The sequence below is a fragment of the Anabrus simplex genome, chromosome 6 (genome assembly GCF_040414725.1).
Source record: "Anabrus simplex isolate iqAnaSimp1 chromosome 6, ASM4041472v1, whole genome shotgun sequence".
Lineage (NCBI taxonomy): Eukaryota > Metazoa > Arthropoda > Insecta > Orthoptera > Tettigoniidae > Anabrus > Anabrus simplex.
This window is the reverse complement of record NC_090270.1, coordinates 2,597,813-2,615,699: the sequence shown is the minus strand read 5'-3', so window position 1 is coordinate 2,615,699 and position 17,887 is coordinate 2,597,813. Positions and strand designations below refer to the sequence as shown.

At 37.9% G+C, this 17,887-nt stretch overlaps 1 protein-coding gene and 1 long non-coding RNA gene across 3 annotated transcripts in view; one reads left to right on the top strand and one right to left on the bottom strand.

Annotated features, from left to right (window-relative positions):
- LOC136876053 (stromal membrane-associated protein 1) overlaps positions 1-17,887 on the bottom strand; it is a 213,675-nt gene that overhangs the window by 78,139 nt on the left and 117,649 nt on the right. The gene's annotated exons all lie outside the window — the stretch shown is intronic.
- Positions 5,446-6,601, top strand: LOC137501170 (uncharacterized). The gene is made up of 3 exons (XR_011018394.1): positions 5,446-5,466; positions 5,778-5,936; positions 6,221-6,601. It is a non-coding gene; the product is annotated as an uncharacterized lncRNA (long non-coding RNA).

Sequence of the window (17,887 nt, the reverse complement as noted above, 5' to 3'; positions counted from 1 at the left end):
ATAGACCCTGTGCTGATAGATGCGCGACATGCCTCCAATATAATGGATGTGAGAAGCATGCGTGGCGCAGACAGTGATTCACATCACATACTGGTGAGGATCAAGTTCTGAGAAAGACTGGCAATTAAACCCAGGGACAGAGCTGAGCAGAGCAAGATCTATAATGTAGAACTGTTAAGGGATGAGAAGGAGGAGGAATAGTATAGGGACCGGCTGCAAAGAAAGCTACAAATGGGCAGAAAGGGAGATGTGGACATCAACACAATGTAGGAGGAAACCATGCTAGCAATAAATACGACACAAGAAGTACTTGGAGAGAGAAGGAAACAGAGTAGAAATAAATGGTATGACGAAGAAGTGGATAAGGTTCTGGAAGAGAGAAATCTTGCCCGACAAAGAATGCTACAGAGACCCACTCGAAATAATATGGCAGTCTTTAAAGAGAAACTGAGAATAACAAAGACATTGATAAGGAACAAGGAAGGAATAGAAGAAAGGGAGAGAGTGGATGAAATGCAGAAGAATTTTGGAAACAAGATAGAAAATTCTTCCATCAACCTAGAGTGAATATGCTTATGGGGCTACAGCCATAACAAAGAGAGTTAGTAGTAGAGCAGAAAGAATTATAGGGCAGTACCAAGCTGGTTTCAGACCTGGAAGATCGACGATGGACCATATTTTCACCACGAGAATGACTCTGGAAAAGACATATGAATACAACGTTCGACTAGGACATCTTTTTATAGATTTTAAACAAGCCTATGACAAAGTTAAGAGATCGACATTGTAGGAAACAATGAAGGAGTTTAAATTCCCACAGAAGTTAATAAAATTGACTAAGATGACCCTGGAAAACAGCAGAAGTCAGGTAAAAGTGCAGGGAAGTCTGTCAAGATCTTTCAGAACCGAAGAAGGCCTAAGGCAGGGAGACCCCTTATCACCAGTGTTATTTAATCTAGTGTTGGAGAAAGTTGTAAGATCAGTAACTACTAATCCGGGTGGTAATATTTACAGTAGACTGATCCAAATTTTGGCTTATGCAGATGATGTGGTGATATTTGCTAGAAGTAACGAGGCACTTACAACTGCCTTGAGGGAGCTGAAAGATGCGGCTGGGTCCTTGGGCTTGGAGATAAGTGAGGCTAAATTTAAATATATGGTAACGGAGAGAAATCAAAGGAACACTGAAAAACTCCAAGTGGATGGTTACACCTTTGAAGCAGTAGATAGCTTCACATAGTAATAACATCAGAAAATAAAGTTGAGACAGATATTGTAAATCAAATTAAGGCTGCCAACAGATCCTACAGGGCACTGTATCCCCTTCTGAGAAGTAAAAACTTAAGCAGGAAATTAAAACTGACCCTCTACAAAACAATAATTAAACCAGTGCTTATGTATGAGAGTGAGGCATGGGTATTGACTGAGGCCACAGAGAGGAGATTAAATGTGTGGGAAAGGAAAGTACTGAGGAAGATATTTGGACCGGTGAGGGAGGAAGATTTATGGAGAATCAGAACAAATGAAATAAGATTATTGTATAAGGAGCCGGACTTGGTGACATCAGTCAAAATGAGACGAATTGGATGGCTGGGGCATATACAACGGATGGAGGAGGGAAGACTTTCAAGAAAAGCACTGACAGGACACCCTGGGGGCAGGAGAAGGAGAGGTCGGCCCCGGATGAGATGGCTGGAGGATGTGGAGACTGATCTGAGGACCGTTGGAGTCAGGAGATGGCGTAGGCGTGCTGAAGACCAGGACGACTGGAGAGCTGTGGTCAAGGAGGCCAAGGTCCTTAAAGGACTGTAGAGCCATGGAGTAAGTAAATAGATCAGTCCAGAGTGGATTCCTGGATTTTAATCTCATCACAGGTGGATCTCGTAAGGCACTGATCAAAAGTGAGTTCCTGTGTGCAAAGGTCTTCTTGAGCAACTGTACTTTCGCTGCTTTTCTCCTCAGATCTGGAGGAGCAATGTTTGCTAAAACAGGCAGCCACTGAGTAGGAGTGGACCTCACTGTACCAGTAACAACTCTCATGCATGGTTTCATTGAGCTGTACGTCAATCTTGCTCAAATGTACGCTGTTTTCTCACACAGGAACGCAGTACTCACCAGCTGAGTATGCTAGAGAAAGTGAAGCAGTGCGAAGAGTGTTTGCATCTGCAACCCATTTGCTGTCCGCTAGTTTATGCAGTAGATTTACTCCTGTATTCAGCTTCTTTGACAGATTCGAGCAATGGTGTTTGAACGACAAGGATCGATCCAGTATGACGCCCAGATATTTTGGGAAGAAGTTGTGGGAGACTTCTGTTCCATTAAAAACCACATGTAGTTTCTAATTAACTTCCATGTTATGCAAGTGGAATGCTGTTACTTCTGTTTTACTAGGATTTGGCTGGAGTCTCCATTTGTGAAAATTGTCACACACGGTAGCTAGGTCCTCTGTAAGTACATCCTCACAGTGTGCCAAATCCGTACTCTGAGTAATTAAAGCTAGATCGTCTGCAAACTGTATCTTCTTTGAAGTTGTTCTTGGCAGGTCATGGATGTAAAGATTTAATAGAATGGGAGATAAAACTGACCCTTGGGTTAAACCATTATTTCTTTCACAGTTCAGAAATACAGTAAGTCAACGGTTGGATAACATGTTGTTTAGTAAGCATGCTAGCTTCTGACAAGGGATGACTTGAACAAACTTGAGCAACAGTCCCTCTCTCCAGACTGTGTCACAGGCTGATGTAAGATCGACAAAAGCTGGAGCAGTTTTCAGGCTTTTCTGGAATCCTGCTTCAATCTCTGTTGTCAGTGTTAACACCTGATCACAACAACTACGATTCTTTCTGAAACACCCTTGCTCAACTGGGATGACTTTCTATTGCTTCCTGGATACGGTTAAGTATCATTCCTTTGAGCATCTTGTAGATTACGCTAAGGAGTGAAATTGGTCGATAATGTGAAGCATCAGTTCCTTCCTTTCCTGGTTTCAAGACTGCAATTACTTTGGCTTGTTTTAACAACTTAGGTAATTTACCAGTTTGTAGAATTTCACTGAAGAAGTTGACTAGCCAATGTTTTGTACCAGGGCCTATGGCCTTCAGAAACTCAGCCCAGCAGCTTTATTTATCTTTATTTTGGATAGAGCCTTGTCCAGTTCTTCAATACTGAACTCGCAGGAATACTCCAGATGGGATGTCAACTGTGATCTCGTTCTTAGTTGCTTCTTAACACACTTTGCGTGTACCTTGTCCATCTTCGCTCTAGAGATTTGTGTCAGTCTGGAGGCAATGGTGTTTGGGTTCATTTGCAAACTTCAGTGTTTCAATGTAGGGTCACTACCAAGTTTTCTTATGAGGTTCCAGGCTTTACGACTAGAGTGTGTGAAGTCCATCTCTGCTGTAGTTCTGTACCACTACTCTCTCCTAGATTTATTTAGGTTTGAAAAATTCACGCCCGAGTTCTTGTTACTCGTAATTTTTCAAATCTTATTGGCATCGTTCTTCAAACATCGTCCTTTGTACACTTGTTTCATGTGCTGTTTTCATATTTACGTTTTGCAAGGAAGGAATCTGACAGAAAGGTAGAAGGAAGACGACCTGTGGGAAGGCCACGAAGGAAATGGATAGATTTAGTTAAGAGCGATGTACTGCTGAGAGGTCATGATTGGGACAAGTTGGTGGAGGAAGAATGATACAAGGACAGGATGAGATGGAGGAGGCTCATATACCACACCCGGGAAACTGGAGATGGTTTAGGATGATGATGATGATGACATCTGATCGGGAAGTTAAGGGGAAAACATTAAAAATTAAATAATTGAAGTTCAACCAATTCAATACATAAAAGAAAGAAATGTAATTACATTCTTATTTAAATGGGACCGGTTTCGACCCTAGTCCAGGTCATCGTCAGCCGTAAAAACAAGTAGGCGAAATCACACAATGTTTATGAATATTGGAGAAATGGGTCAGTTTCACACTCTGTCAGGCACAAAGTCACAACACTATCAAATAATATATATGAAGATTATAAATAACTTGAAGTCGCAGACGAATAGATTTGTAGAAGCAAACCGCCAGTTCCCGGTGATCAGCGCGGCACATTCAAGGTCATGCGCTGCAGTCTCGAACGCCAACACTAGACAACACTAGAACCATCAGTACGAGGTACATTACTCGTCAAACGGCCAAGAAACTTGCATTTCAAACATCCAGCAACTTTACCAGCCTTAAAAAAGGGAAAGGAACCACCACAGTCTTACGGCATTTGATGGGAGAAAACTCCAGAAGTTAGGCCAGAACTGAATCACACATATATTCCATAATTTAACACGTATCAAGCTTATATTGATCCATTTCACAATTATAGGAAAGTGCTGTTATTTACAAATGGAACCTATAAAGATCAATATTTGACATATGTAAAAAAAAAAAGGCAAATTATGGAAATATAACGCAAGAATCAAGGCCAACACGTTTCAGTGTCACTAAACACACTGACTATATTACTAGACATTCAAGTGTTTTTAAAACTTCTGTAGTAAATGATAAGCATTCAATTTAATAGACATTTATGTTTTATACAATACATAATCAACATAATATGAAACTTGTAATTTTATGCAAGAAGGAACTGACATTTAATCATTAGATTTAAAAGCCAACCATACACGGCATATTTAAACATTATCAATATCTGATGTTATATAAGACAAATTGTTATAATATTTTACCACATAACAACGCAAGATCCAAGCAATAAGTATTTTAGACTTTAAAGTACAATGATTAGACTTTAAAGTACATTAGTGTGTTTATGTAAAAATATTTTATAGAGGTCAACACGCATTTATATTTTGCCTAAAATAATATCACTCCAGCAATAAGGTATAAAGATGTAACATGATATTTTATTATAATTATTACGCAAGCTTTATTTATCAAATTTTACTGATAGTCTATTCACGATTGTACATAAGTATAAAAGGGATTCGATTCAACAGAATAAGCAACAATACCTAAGATAGATGCTTAATCAACCCAAGGATGCATTCTGTCAGCCCAAGGGCATGAATATAATAGACAAAGTTTTGTAATTTTAATTTTTAATTTTAACACAACGCTTAGGGGGCTGTCACACAGGCTCGATCGAACGACTGCGATCGACCGACTAAGAAAACAAACCTACAGAGGGCAGTGGCACCAGTCACACAGCATCGATCGTCAGCGATCAACTACGAGCGATGAAGATCGACTGGTTTGTAAAAACAGACGTGTCCGTTTTTCAGTCGCAGTCGTTCGATAATGGCGGACGCAACATAGTCATCTGTTGATGAAATCGAAACATTAATTTGCTTAGTGTATGAAAACAAAGTGGTGTATAATCCTAGACTCCCTGGGTATAGTAATAGGGAGACCGTGAATTTTGTATGGCATCCTATAGTGTGGAGAATTGGGACAAAAACTGGTAAGTAATTATTAGATTTATTACGATTATCTTATGAATAGTGTTATCTTAGATTATTTATTGATAAAATATATTATACGGAATAGATTGGTAAAAAGAGTTACACTAGGAGAAGTAGTAATTATCATTCTTGTAACTTAACTGAAGAAATGTTTGGAAAACATAAGCAGTGCTTTCCTAACCTCCATCTCGTACCTAATGAAATGAATACCATTGTTTGCTTTAATGACAAATAAGTGTAGGCCTATGCCATAAGTAGGCCTACTACATGTATATTTTCTTTGTCACAATATTCTGATTCATTGTTTCAGGAAAAAGTTGTGCCAAAACATGGCAAATTCTGAGGGCTGGATATCGAACTTGGAGAGATAACATCCTCCCTCTCCTCCCAGGTTCTGCTGTACAGAAAACATAAAATGGGTCTACTTCAATGCCCTCAACTTTCTGGAACTCTTCATTGCTGGAAGAAGGTACAATTCTGTAATATTTATTTTTAAAAGTAGGCCTACATTACAGACCAGTGTTCTAGTTGTGAAAGAGTGAGGGGAAGATTCAGTCTGTAGGCCATAAGTTCCACCCATCTGTTCATTAATTTATCAGATATAACTGAAATATAATATAATCTAACCTAACAATCATCTTACTAAAATAATTATTGAAAGTAACAATTTCTTAAACAGAAGGCTTGTGTCCAGACTAAAATGTAGCTCCAATTTAGAAGAATTGCATTAATATGTTGTTCATTTTTTTTCAGTTCTATAACAAACACATCTATGGAAGTGGCACCTGGTGTATGAGAGCCTTTTCACCAAGCTGAAATATAGGAGGAGGAAGCAGAAATAATTTGTGTTGGAGGGGTTTAACTCCTACAGTTCAGAAATTACTGAAGGGACTTCAACTTCCAGTCCAGTGGCTTCTGCTTCTACAAACAGCTTTGCCAGCAGTTAAAAATAAAAGAAACAGAAATGTGAAAGTGACAGTGATGTGTTAAGTGAATATTTAGAAAAGATACTTAAAACTGAAAAGAAAATATAATCAATGTTATTTTTAGTGTCTTCATGACAACATGGAAAGAATGAGTGTACTAGGTCGAAGGGTTTTCAAAGTTAAAATTCAGAAACTGTTGTATACAGTGTTAGACCAAGAAAGAATCTAATAAAATTTATGTTCTTGAGAAATGTTCTACTTTTTAAATTAAATCATTTTTTGTTATTCTTATCTATCAATATTTATTGGAATCCTCAGTGAGTTATGTGTATTAGCACCTGATGGGAAAGAACCTTAACTCCAATTTTTATTAATTATTAGCATTATTACAACATCTTAATTTGTATATTTTATGTGGTAGAACATGTATGGTTTACAAGGAAAGGAGTATTTTGAAATACATGTAGTAGGTCCTTTCTGTGTGTATGTAGTAAGCAGTTGTACAGCACAGGTGGTCTGAAACCAGACCAGCGTATTGATAGTTCTGTCCAAGAGCTGACTTCCTTCTTACGGTATACTGTTGATCACAACTGCAAACTCATTGCACTAGGTTTGTACAGCACAGGTGGTCTGAAACCAGACCAGCGTATTGATAGTTCTGTCCAAGAGCTGACTTCCTTCTTACGGTATACTGTTGATCACAACTGCAAGCTCATTGCATTGGGTTTACTGCATCTGTGTTCAACGTTGCTTGCTATACTGCCATCCTGTGAAAATACACATCCTAAATACCTATTTGAAATTATCTACCTGTTCCAGTTTTGTATTCTCAACCTGACATTCAGTTCTATTTTATCTCCTCATTCCAAGTACTCTCCTGCCATTGTACCTGTCTGCACCAGCAATCACTACTTTCATGTCTGTTACCGTACTTATAATTTATTAACATATAGGCCTACAGAGGGCATCAAGGTAGACTGATTATTTTATTTCTTGTACTGTAGATCCATTAATATTAGATTGCACAGTTTCAATAGACCAAGCTGTTTGCATAGGACAAAATTCTTACTACAGTTATACCTGACAGAATCCCTCCCTGCCACCTTATAACTTTGTAACTTAGGTAGCCTTTATCTCCTCATTCCAAGTACTCTCCTGCCATTGTACCTGTCTGCACCAGCGATCACTACTTTCATGTCTGTTACTGTACTTATAATTTATTAATAACATATAGGCCTACAGAGGGCATCAAGGTAGACTGATTATTTTATTTCTTGTGCTGTAGATCCTTATAAACAATGAAAAACAAAGATGAAAAATTCATTTGTAACTATTTTGACAGATGTTTCCACCAAAGTTTTGTAGATTTTAATCTACAACATAAAAAACTGCATTTTGTGTGATATGATGGGATATGATGGCAGAATATGTACATTATTTATAAAAAATATATTCATATGACAGTTACATGCTTGTAATAAAAGGTTGAGTAGATTAATTACCCTGTAAGTCAATCCAAGATCTTACAAGGCCCATACACCCTACTCTGTCAAACATTCATTTATATAATTGGTATTTACAAACAGTTTTGACAGGCAATGTAAGATATAGCAAAATTAAATCATTTACCACCTGAGGCCTAAATAACATTTTACTGTAGACAGCAATAGTAGTCTATTTAGTTGTTAGAAAGGCATACTCTTCACTTCTAAAAATAGAAGGCAAGGTGCTTGTTATTAGCACCTATTATTTTTTGCAGTGGTTGGTTCTCATTTTTGGTGAAATTGAAGGCAAAGTTTTCATTTTCCTTGAACTGATTCATAAGGAAAGTATTTCAGGATGGATAGATAGGCTTGGCACTGTTCATATCAGTAAAAAAGTTACATATGAACAATATACAGAAAGGCAAAATCAACATTGTGGTAAGAAGGAGAGTCCTACCAGACCTTTGCGGAAAAAGGTGTTACTCTGTACCAAGGAGTTTACCAGCAATTTGGATGGAAGTGCAGGATTTATATTAATTGGTTTTATTATTGCCAAGTGAGCAATTAGATCAGCTTGCCAGTGCAAAGTTTGGGGAGACAGTACTTTATGCTTAGTGATGAGGGTAATAATCAAGACCTTGTGTGTAATTTACATGTAGTTGTGACAAGTATCAGTCCATTACACTGCCAACTTACTTATTAGAACAATATTCCAGAAGCTTTTCCTATAGTTATTAAGCTAGTGTACAGAGCACTAGCCTCACCTGAACTCCTCAAGAAATGTACACATATGTGAATACACAGAATCCTAAAGAGAATTTACTTTGGAAGAGATGTCCATAAACAACCTTTCTTCACAGCCATTTGGTAAAATTAGCTGCTTTCGAAGCTGCTGTAGTCTTCAATGATATAAATTAAGACAGGATTGTCATTCTTACAAAGTTTGGATATGGACCTGGATTCTTTGCACAAAACACAGTAGGCCTACAGAAATTCAGCAACATGCTTGTCATGAAAGCAATATGATACTATTCTGAACATGGCACAATAACAAAGAAGAGGAGGGTGACAAGAGATTTGCAGAGGATCATGAGGGAGAGAAACAGTGTAAGGAACTCCATTGCTTTTATCATTTTCACAATATTCAGAGCATATGTCCATTTTTCTTTCTTTCAAAATTATTTACAGGGTTGTAATGAAACTTGACACACTATTTCTACATTAGGTAATGTAAATTTTGACTGGAAGCATTTCTTGATATGTCTATTATTTTGGTAGGTGGGATCTCACCAAGTGGTATGAAAAAAAAAAAAAAAGCTGTTAACCTCCATCTAATAAACACCTCAAAATATCATTTGAAAAGACAGTAATTATGCCTCAAGATCCAGCATCATTAAAACAAATAAGCATAAATGGTATTAGTCTTATATTTGAAATACAATGAGCCACTTTTGTGAGGCTTTTGTTGGAATTTTCACCCTGTCAAGAATTGTGGCTGTAGTGCTCTATGAATGGCATCATATATAACAGGAACAAATCCACTGATGTATTGTGAGCAATCCTAAATCTGTATGAGTCACCAATGTCCAGAAACCTGTAGGCCTAAATAAATATATATCCACTGTTGATGGTAGCACCTTCAAATTATGAATTCAAATTTATGTACATAACAGTTTTCAGTCCTTTTTATCAATACTTTATTAGAATCCTGCAGAATGCCACTAATCTTTTATTTGATATATTTTGCCACGGACATACAGTAGTTGTTTCGAAGGTGAACATCACTTTTGACTTTAAACCTAAAAAAATCGTTGTGAATATTGAATTTAACGATAGTGTCAGCCTTTCCTCAGAACTTATACTTTTCCTGTAATTTGTTTGCCTGACGTTTATTATTGACTTCATTTTTTCCTCTAATTCCTTATACCGTAATTATTGATGGGCATTCGGTACTAGTTCCTGAATTTTTCTTCGTCATTCCGCAACGAAGGCACACTTTGGTGGAATTGTCTATGGCTCTTTACCTTGTCCACTGCGATCGTCTGGTTCTTTCCTTTCTCCTAATATATTCATAGGTTAGAATCATATTTCCACCCGAATTATCGCTTTCACAACACATTCTTTTTCTCTCGTGAATATGAATACATCTGTAGCCTGTACGGTACTGGGCGGGAGTATCAGCTGTTTCCGTGCAGTCGATCCCTCTCGATCGATGAGCAGTGTGACAGGGTAAATGAATTTAGTCGTTAGTACTCGATGCCAGTTGGTCGCTCTTGATCGTTCGATGCCCTGTGTGACAGCGGGCTTAGAAATTTGTAAGTTTTTAAGATAAGTTTTCACTGAAAATTATGAAACAATATATCATGAAGGTCTTTCAGAGGTATAAGATAGAAATGCAAATGTGATTCTGATATAGCTGAGGATGACCTATGAAGGGTCGAAACCGGTCCTATATTGTAATACTTTACAAGAAAATAAATGTATTGATTAGGTGGAATTTTTCTTTCCTTTTATGAAGAAAGCAGAGTGGAGAATGTCTTGAAGGTCCAATATTTGTCTCAGTTGCGGGAAGTTAAGTACGTATATAAAAAATATACGACGCAAATCAGTATAATTGAATGAGTACTTGTGCTCCTGCTAAGTTCTTGGAAAACAGTTGACTTGAAAAAACAATTGTAAAGAGAAAAAAAAAATGTAGTAAAAAGCGCAATATCGGAAAACAAATGAAAACTTATATGCACAGTGCGCTATTTTTTAAATTGAAAAAATTTTTAGGACATGATTGAAGTAGTCGAAGTTAGCGCAAGACAAGAGTTAATTTTTTTTTTTTTAATAAATAGAGAAAGTAGAATAAATTAACAGAGGAAGAGTGATAGTGAAAAAAGAGAAAAAATAAAAGAGATTGAAGTTAGATGGTATTGAGGAAGGATAAGATAGGGAAATGAAGGAGGGGTAATTTAGGGTGGGTTAGGAGGGTGGGTTATTGGAGGTAGAAAATGTGGGTGGGAACTTTGTAAGGCATGGAAAATAGAACTGGGGTTTTGGAATTTGGAATTTTTGAGAAGAAGAATTAGGAAGTCAAAAAGGATATTTGGTTTTTCAGAAATGTCGTTTAAATTGAAATTAGGGTTAAAGTACTGGTCAAGGTGGATAAAGCAATTTTCAGTAATGTTTAAGAGGGGGCCTTTGTTAATGATTTTAAGTATATTCATGTCATTGTCAATACTGGTGAAACTATGTTTGGAGTCTTGTATGTGCTGTCCTATGGCAGAGAATCTGTTGTATTTAATGGCGTTGACATGTTCAGAGTACCTGATAGTTTGTACGATGTAGGAGGAATTGCAGTTGTTGCATTTGAATCTGTTTACACCAGATTTAGAAAAAGCATTAGACTTATTTAGAGATTTAGAGTTGTGTAAGATATCAAGATTTCTATTGTTAGTTCTAAAAGAAATTTTAATGTTATGTTTTTTAAAAATATTAGTTATTTTATAAGCATCCTGAGTGAAAGTGAAGGTGGAAAAAGCAGTTGGTTTTATTGTGTCTTTAGATAAAGTGGTTTTTGGACGGTGTTTGAATTTGTTGATGACCAGTACTTCAACCCTAATTTCAATTTAAACGACATTTCTGAAAAACCCAATATCCTTTTTGACTTCCTAATAATTCTTCTCAAAAATTCCAAATTCCAAAACCCCAGTTCTATTTTCCATGCCTTACAAAGTTCCCACCCACATTTTCTACCTCCAATAACCCACCCTCCTAACCCACCCTAAATTACCCCTCCTTCATTTCCCTATCTTATCCTTCCTCAATACCATCTAACTTCAATCTCTTTTATTTTTTCTCTTTTTTCACTATCACTCTTCCTCTGTTAATTTATTCTACCTTCTCTATTTATTAAAAAAAAAATTAACTCTTGTCTTGCGCCAACTTCGACTACTTCGTCATGTCCTAAAAATTTTTTCAATTTAAAAAATAGCGCACTGTGCATATAAGTTTTCATTTGTTTTCCGATACTGCGCTTTTTACTACATTTTTTTTTTCTCTCTCTTTACAATTGTTTTTTCAAGTCAACTGTTTTCCAAGAACTTAGCAGGAGCACAAGTACTCATTCAATTATACTGATTTGCGTCGTATATTTTTTATATACGTACTTAACTTCCCGCAACCGAGACAAATATTGGACCTTCAAGACATTCTCCACTCTACTTTGGCGTTCGAGACTGCAGCGCATGACCTTGAATGTGCCGCGCTGATCACCGGGAACTGGCGGTTTGCTTCTACAAATCTATTCGTCTGCGACTTCAAGTTATTTATAATCTTCATATATTATATGATAGTGTTGTGACTTTGTGCCTGACAGAGTGTGGAAACTGACCCATTTCTCCAATATTCATAAACATTGTGTGATTTTGCCTACTTGTTTTTACGGCTGACGATGACCTGGACTAGGGTCGAAACCGGTCCCATTTAAATAAGAATGTAATTACTACATTTCTTTCTTTTATGTATTGAATTGGTTGAACTTCAATTATTTAATTTTTAATGTTAATAATTTCAATACGGAACAATGAAATTTTTATCTTTAAAGTTAAGGGGAACGCGCTAACTATACGCTGCCTGGCTGCTGGCGCAGCTCGACGCAGCCCGGTTGGTTCATGTCCGCTGCTTCGCTCCTCCCTACATCTCCGCCACACCCTGATACTCCCGTGGCACTTCTAATGTTACGACTATTTATTTGTTCAATTTTGGCATTTAAACTAGCACTGGGCACATGCAGTTTTCACCTTGGCATTCTACTGCCTCCAATGAATATTCCTACCAAATTTCAACCGAATCCGAATGTAACATGTATGTGTTCCCTCGTCAGTATTTCATGATTATTCTTGCATTTAAAAAAAGAGAACACATTTTAGCGATGCAATGTACCTATTCCCAAGAAAGCCGGTGCTGACAGGTGTGAAAACTACCGCACCATTAGTTTAGCATCTCATGCCTGCAAAATTTTAACACGTATTATTTACAGAAGAATGGAAAAACAAGTTGAAGCTGAGTTGGGAGAAGATCAATTTGGCTTCAGGAGAAATGTAGGAACACGTGAAGCAATCCTGACTTTACGTCTGATGTTAGAGGATCGAATCAAGAAGGACAAGCCCACGTACATGGCATTCGTAGATCTAGAAAAGGCATTCGATAATGTTGATTGGAAATAGCTATTTATGATTCTGAGGATGATAGGGATCAGATACCGAGAACGAAGAATTATCTACAACCTGTATAAAAATCAGTCTGCAGTGATAAGAATCGAGGGCTTTGAAAAAGAAGTAGCAATCCAGAAAGGAGTGAGGCAAGGCTGCAGTTTGTCCCCTCTCCTTTTCAGTGTTTACATAGAACAGGCAGTAAAGGAAGTCAAAGAGAAATTTGGAAAGGGAATCACAGTCCAAGGAGAGGAAATCAAAACCTTGAGATTTGCCGATGATATTGTTATTTTATCTGAGACTGCAGAAGATCTCGAGAAGTTGCTGAAAGGTATGGATGAAGTCTTGGGTAAGGAGTACAAGATGAAAATAAATAAGTCCAAAACAAAAGTAATGGAGTGCAGTCGAACGAAGGCAGGTGATGTAGGAAATATTAGATTAGGAAACGAAGTCTTAAAGGAAGTAGATGAATATTGTTACTTGGGTAGTAAAGTAACTAACGATGGCAGAAGTAAGGAGGACATAAAATGCAGACTAGCACAAGCAAGGAAGAGCTTTCTTAAGAAAAGAAATTTGCTCACTTCAAACATTGATATAGGAATTAGAAAGATGTTTTTGAAGACTTTCGTGTGGAGCGTGGCATTGTATGGAAGTGAAACATGGACGATAACTAGCTCAGAAAGAAAGAGAATAGAAGCTTTTGAAATGTGGTGTTACAGAAGAATGCTGAAGGTGAGATGGATAGATCGAATCACGAATGAAGAGATACTGAATCGAATTGGTGAGAGGAGATCGATTTGGCTAAATTTGACGAGAAGAAGAGATAGAATGATAGGACACATCTTAAGACACCCAGGACTTGTTCAGTTGGTTTTTGAAGGAAGTGTAGGTGGTAAGAACGGTAGGGGTAGACCACGGTATGAATATGACAAACAGATTAGAGCAGATGTAGGATGCAATAGTTACGTAGAAATGAAAAGGTTGGCACAGGATAGGGTGGCATGGAGGGCTGCATCAAACCAGTCTATGGACTGATGACTCAAACAACAACAACAACATGTACCTTGCTTTCAGGTTTGTGCAGTCTGCATTTAGTAAAAATTTATAATTATTCATGCCCACAGTGCGGATTATCAGCAGTGTCATCGACACAACCCCACTGCAAAATCCTTCCTCCAGATTTACGCCACATGAACAATCTCATCTGAGAAGCAAGTAAAATACAGACCAATAAATCAATTTCAATTCATCTAGACATCCAAAGCATCGCTTCAACCCGACTGAAATACAGACACCCTCCCCTGCTGCTGGCTCAAAAACTGATGAAAGAAAACCATTGTGGACTAGGAACTTGGAATGAAGAATGGACTGCTAAGGCCCCCAACAAATTGAGATTGATCTTTGATCCTACGCAGCCCTCCTGCACAATGTATGCGTCCCACTCAACAGAGTGCGCACTGGGCATGGAAGACCCTCTCCAAAGTGTGACTGTGGTGAAGACTCATCACCTTCAGATGCCTACATAGAGCCTTCCACGGAATTATTAACGACCACCTCACAGGTGCAACAACGGGACATCCTAGTTTACGTACATACATTATCATTATAGACTGTTATGCCTTTCAGCGTTCAGTCGGCAAGCCTCTGAATTTACTAAATGTCGCCACAATCTTCGATTTGCAACTAGTGTTGTGGCCTCATTTAATTCTATACCTCTTATCTTTAAATCATTAGAAACAGAGTATAACCATCGCCGTCTTGGTCTCCCTCTACTTCTCTTACCCTCCATAGCAGAGTCCATTATTCTCCTAGGTAACCTATCCTCCTCCATTCGCCTCACATGACCCCACCACCAAAGCCAGTTTATGCGTACAGCTTCATCCATAGAGTTCATTCCTAAATTAGCCTTTATCTCCTGATTCCGAGTACCCTCCACCTTTCCAGTGATTCCCTGGGATCTATGAGTTCACCTGAATTACTCAAAACACTGTTCATTTCCTTTTTCCCTCCCTTCCTAAGATTCTTTATTACTGTTCAGAAAGGTTTCCCCTACTGCTCGACCTAGCATTTCCAGGTTATTACCAAAATCTTCCCATGACTTCTTTTTTGATTCAGCAACTATTCGTTTCGCTCTGTTTCTTTCATCTACGTACAAATCCCTGTCTGTCTTGGTCTTTGTTTGGAGCCATTTCTGATAAGCCTTCTTTTTACGTTTACAGGCTGCTCTCACTTCATCATTCCACCAAGATGTTCGCCTTTTCCCATCTTTACACACAGTTGTTCGTAGGTATTCCCTTGCTGTTTCTACTGCAGCATCCCTGTACGCCACCCATTCACTTTCTATATCCTGAACCTGCTTACTGTCTACTGTTCAAAACTTCTCACTAATCATATCCATGTACTTCTCTCTAATTTCCTCGTCCTGGAGATTTCTTACCCTTATTCGTTTGCAGGCAGATTTCACTTTATCCTAGGCCTAGAGATACTTAGTTCACTACAGATCAGATAGTGGTCTGTATCATCGAAAAATTCGCGAAAAACTTGTACATTCCTAACAGATTTCCTGAATTCAAAGTCAGTTAAGATATAGTCTATTATGGATCTGGTACCCCTAGCCTCCCATGTGTAGCGGTGTATAGCCTTATGCTTTAAGAATGTATTCGTAACAGCTAAACCCATACTAGCACAGAAGTTCAGCAAACGCTTCCCATTCCCATTAGCTTCCGTATCGTCCCCACATTAACCAATCCCCCTTTTGTATCCTTAAGTTCTATTCCCAACTCTCGCATTGAAATCGCCCATTAGCACTACTCTATCCTTGCTGTTGACCCTGACCACGATGTCAGTCAATGCTTCATAAAACTTGTCAACTTCATCTTCATCTGCACCCTCACATGGTGAATACACGGACACAATTCTTGTCCTAGCAGGAACTATGTTGCGTGCAATGGTATTCCTGATAAAGAGCCCTACCCCAGGCTCTGCCCTTCCCTTTCTAACACCCGTCAAGTACACTTTATAATCTCCTATCTCTTCATCATGATCTCCCCTTACCCGAATATCACTTAATTCTAGCACATCCAGATGCATCCTCTTTGCTGACTCAGCCAGTTCTACCTTCTTTCTTCCATAAACCCCATTAATATTGATAGCTCCCCATCAAATTCCATTTCATTCGCCAAGTTGTTTCCAAGGAGTCCCTCGCCTGTCAAATGGGAGTGGGACTCCATTACTCCCATATGTCCGAGGCTTGCTTAAAATGTTCTGAGCTCAGTAAATTCATGAAGCAGGATGCTACCCTACTTGCACATAGTCCAAGTGAGGATCTCTCCTCTAACGGGTTATGGACCACCGGTGAATTGTATAGTCCTAGCCGCCTGAGCACAAGGAGGGCCATGACTCACAATATGTCCGAGATGCCCACTCCAATTCCATAGCAACTGGTATCCCGACTCTCAGGACCACCTACTAGGCCACTCAGCCGTTGCCCATGCTTCATGAACTAGGACATTGTTAATTTGTGTTTACTTACATTTAACATCATTTTTGTATTTTTATACTTTTTCCTTCTATTTTTCTAGTTTGTACATATCTCTCTTGACTTCTACTTTATGTTTTACCTTTATTCTATGTTGCAAATTATTTGTTGCTTTCATATGTTACTCAATTTAGGCATGGCTTAACTTGTACCATAAGCTAAATAAAAAAAAAATGGTTAGATTACACACTTTGTAGCTTACTTTAATCAAGAAACAGACTTTTAAACAATAAGTGTTACGAATATAACGTGGATTCCAACAGGCTTATGATAGTGTGAAAAGGAGGAAACTATCAAACAATGATGGACATGGAATTCCCAGCTAAAGTGATAAGACTGGTACGACTGGTACAAATGATCCTCAGGAATACAAAATGTATGGTTAAAGTGGAAGAAAATCTTACTAAAGAATTTGAAGTAAACCAAAGTTTGCAGCAAGGGGATGTATTATCCACTCTGTTCTTCAACAGGGTTCCGGAGCGGGGAGGTCAGTAATACAAGCGGTACTCTGTTTAACCGTGTAACTCAGAATCAGGCCTATGGCGATATGCTTTCTTGAAGACTGAATGACCTAGAGGAAGGACAGGACAGATTAGAAAAGGAGACAGGAGAAATGGCACTGAGAGTGAATAAGCCAAAACTCCATATTTGTTTTCATCTAAGAGGATCATAGTTATGGGTTAAACTACGAGGTGTGTGAAATGTGCTGGTGACGAAAGATAATGACATGAAGGCGGAAATAGAATCAAGGATTGCTGCAGGTAATAGGGCTTACTTAGCTTTAATGAAAGTGTTCAGATCACGCAGCTTTAGTAGAAGATTGAGCTGACAGTTTACTGAACGGCAATACGACCAAGTACTAACTTCACTAAATTTTACAATATTGAGAATCTTCCACTGTTTTGATACTTTATTTTGCCTTTTAATTGCATACAGACTTTTTATCTAACAAAGTGAAAAATTTTTTGAACAACTATTCTAATGAATAGACATAGTTTTTAAGTCAATCAACCATGTAATCATCTGCTCTCATACCAGTAACACACTAACCCCACACTGTTTTTAATATCATTTATCTTAATTCGTATTTAGTTTTTAAGTGAATCAATGTATTTGTAAATCTATGTATTTAAAAAAATTTTAACCATTCACCTAAGCCATTATAACAGCTGAGGATGTTCCTAAACAAGGAACAAAACATGTACTGTTAACATATAAATAAAAAATTTGCCAAAAGGCAAAATAAAGTATCAAAACTGTGGAAGATTCTCAAT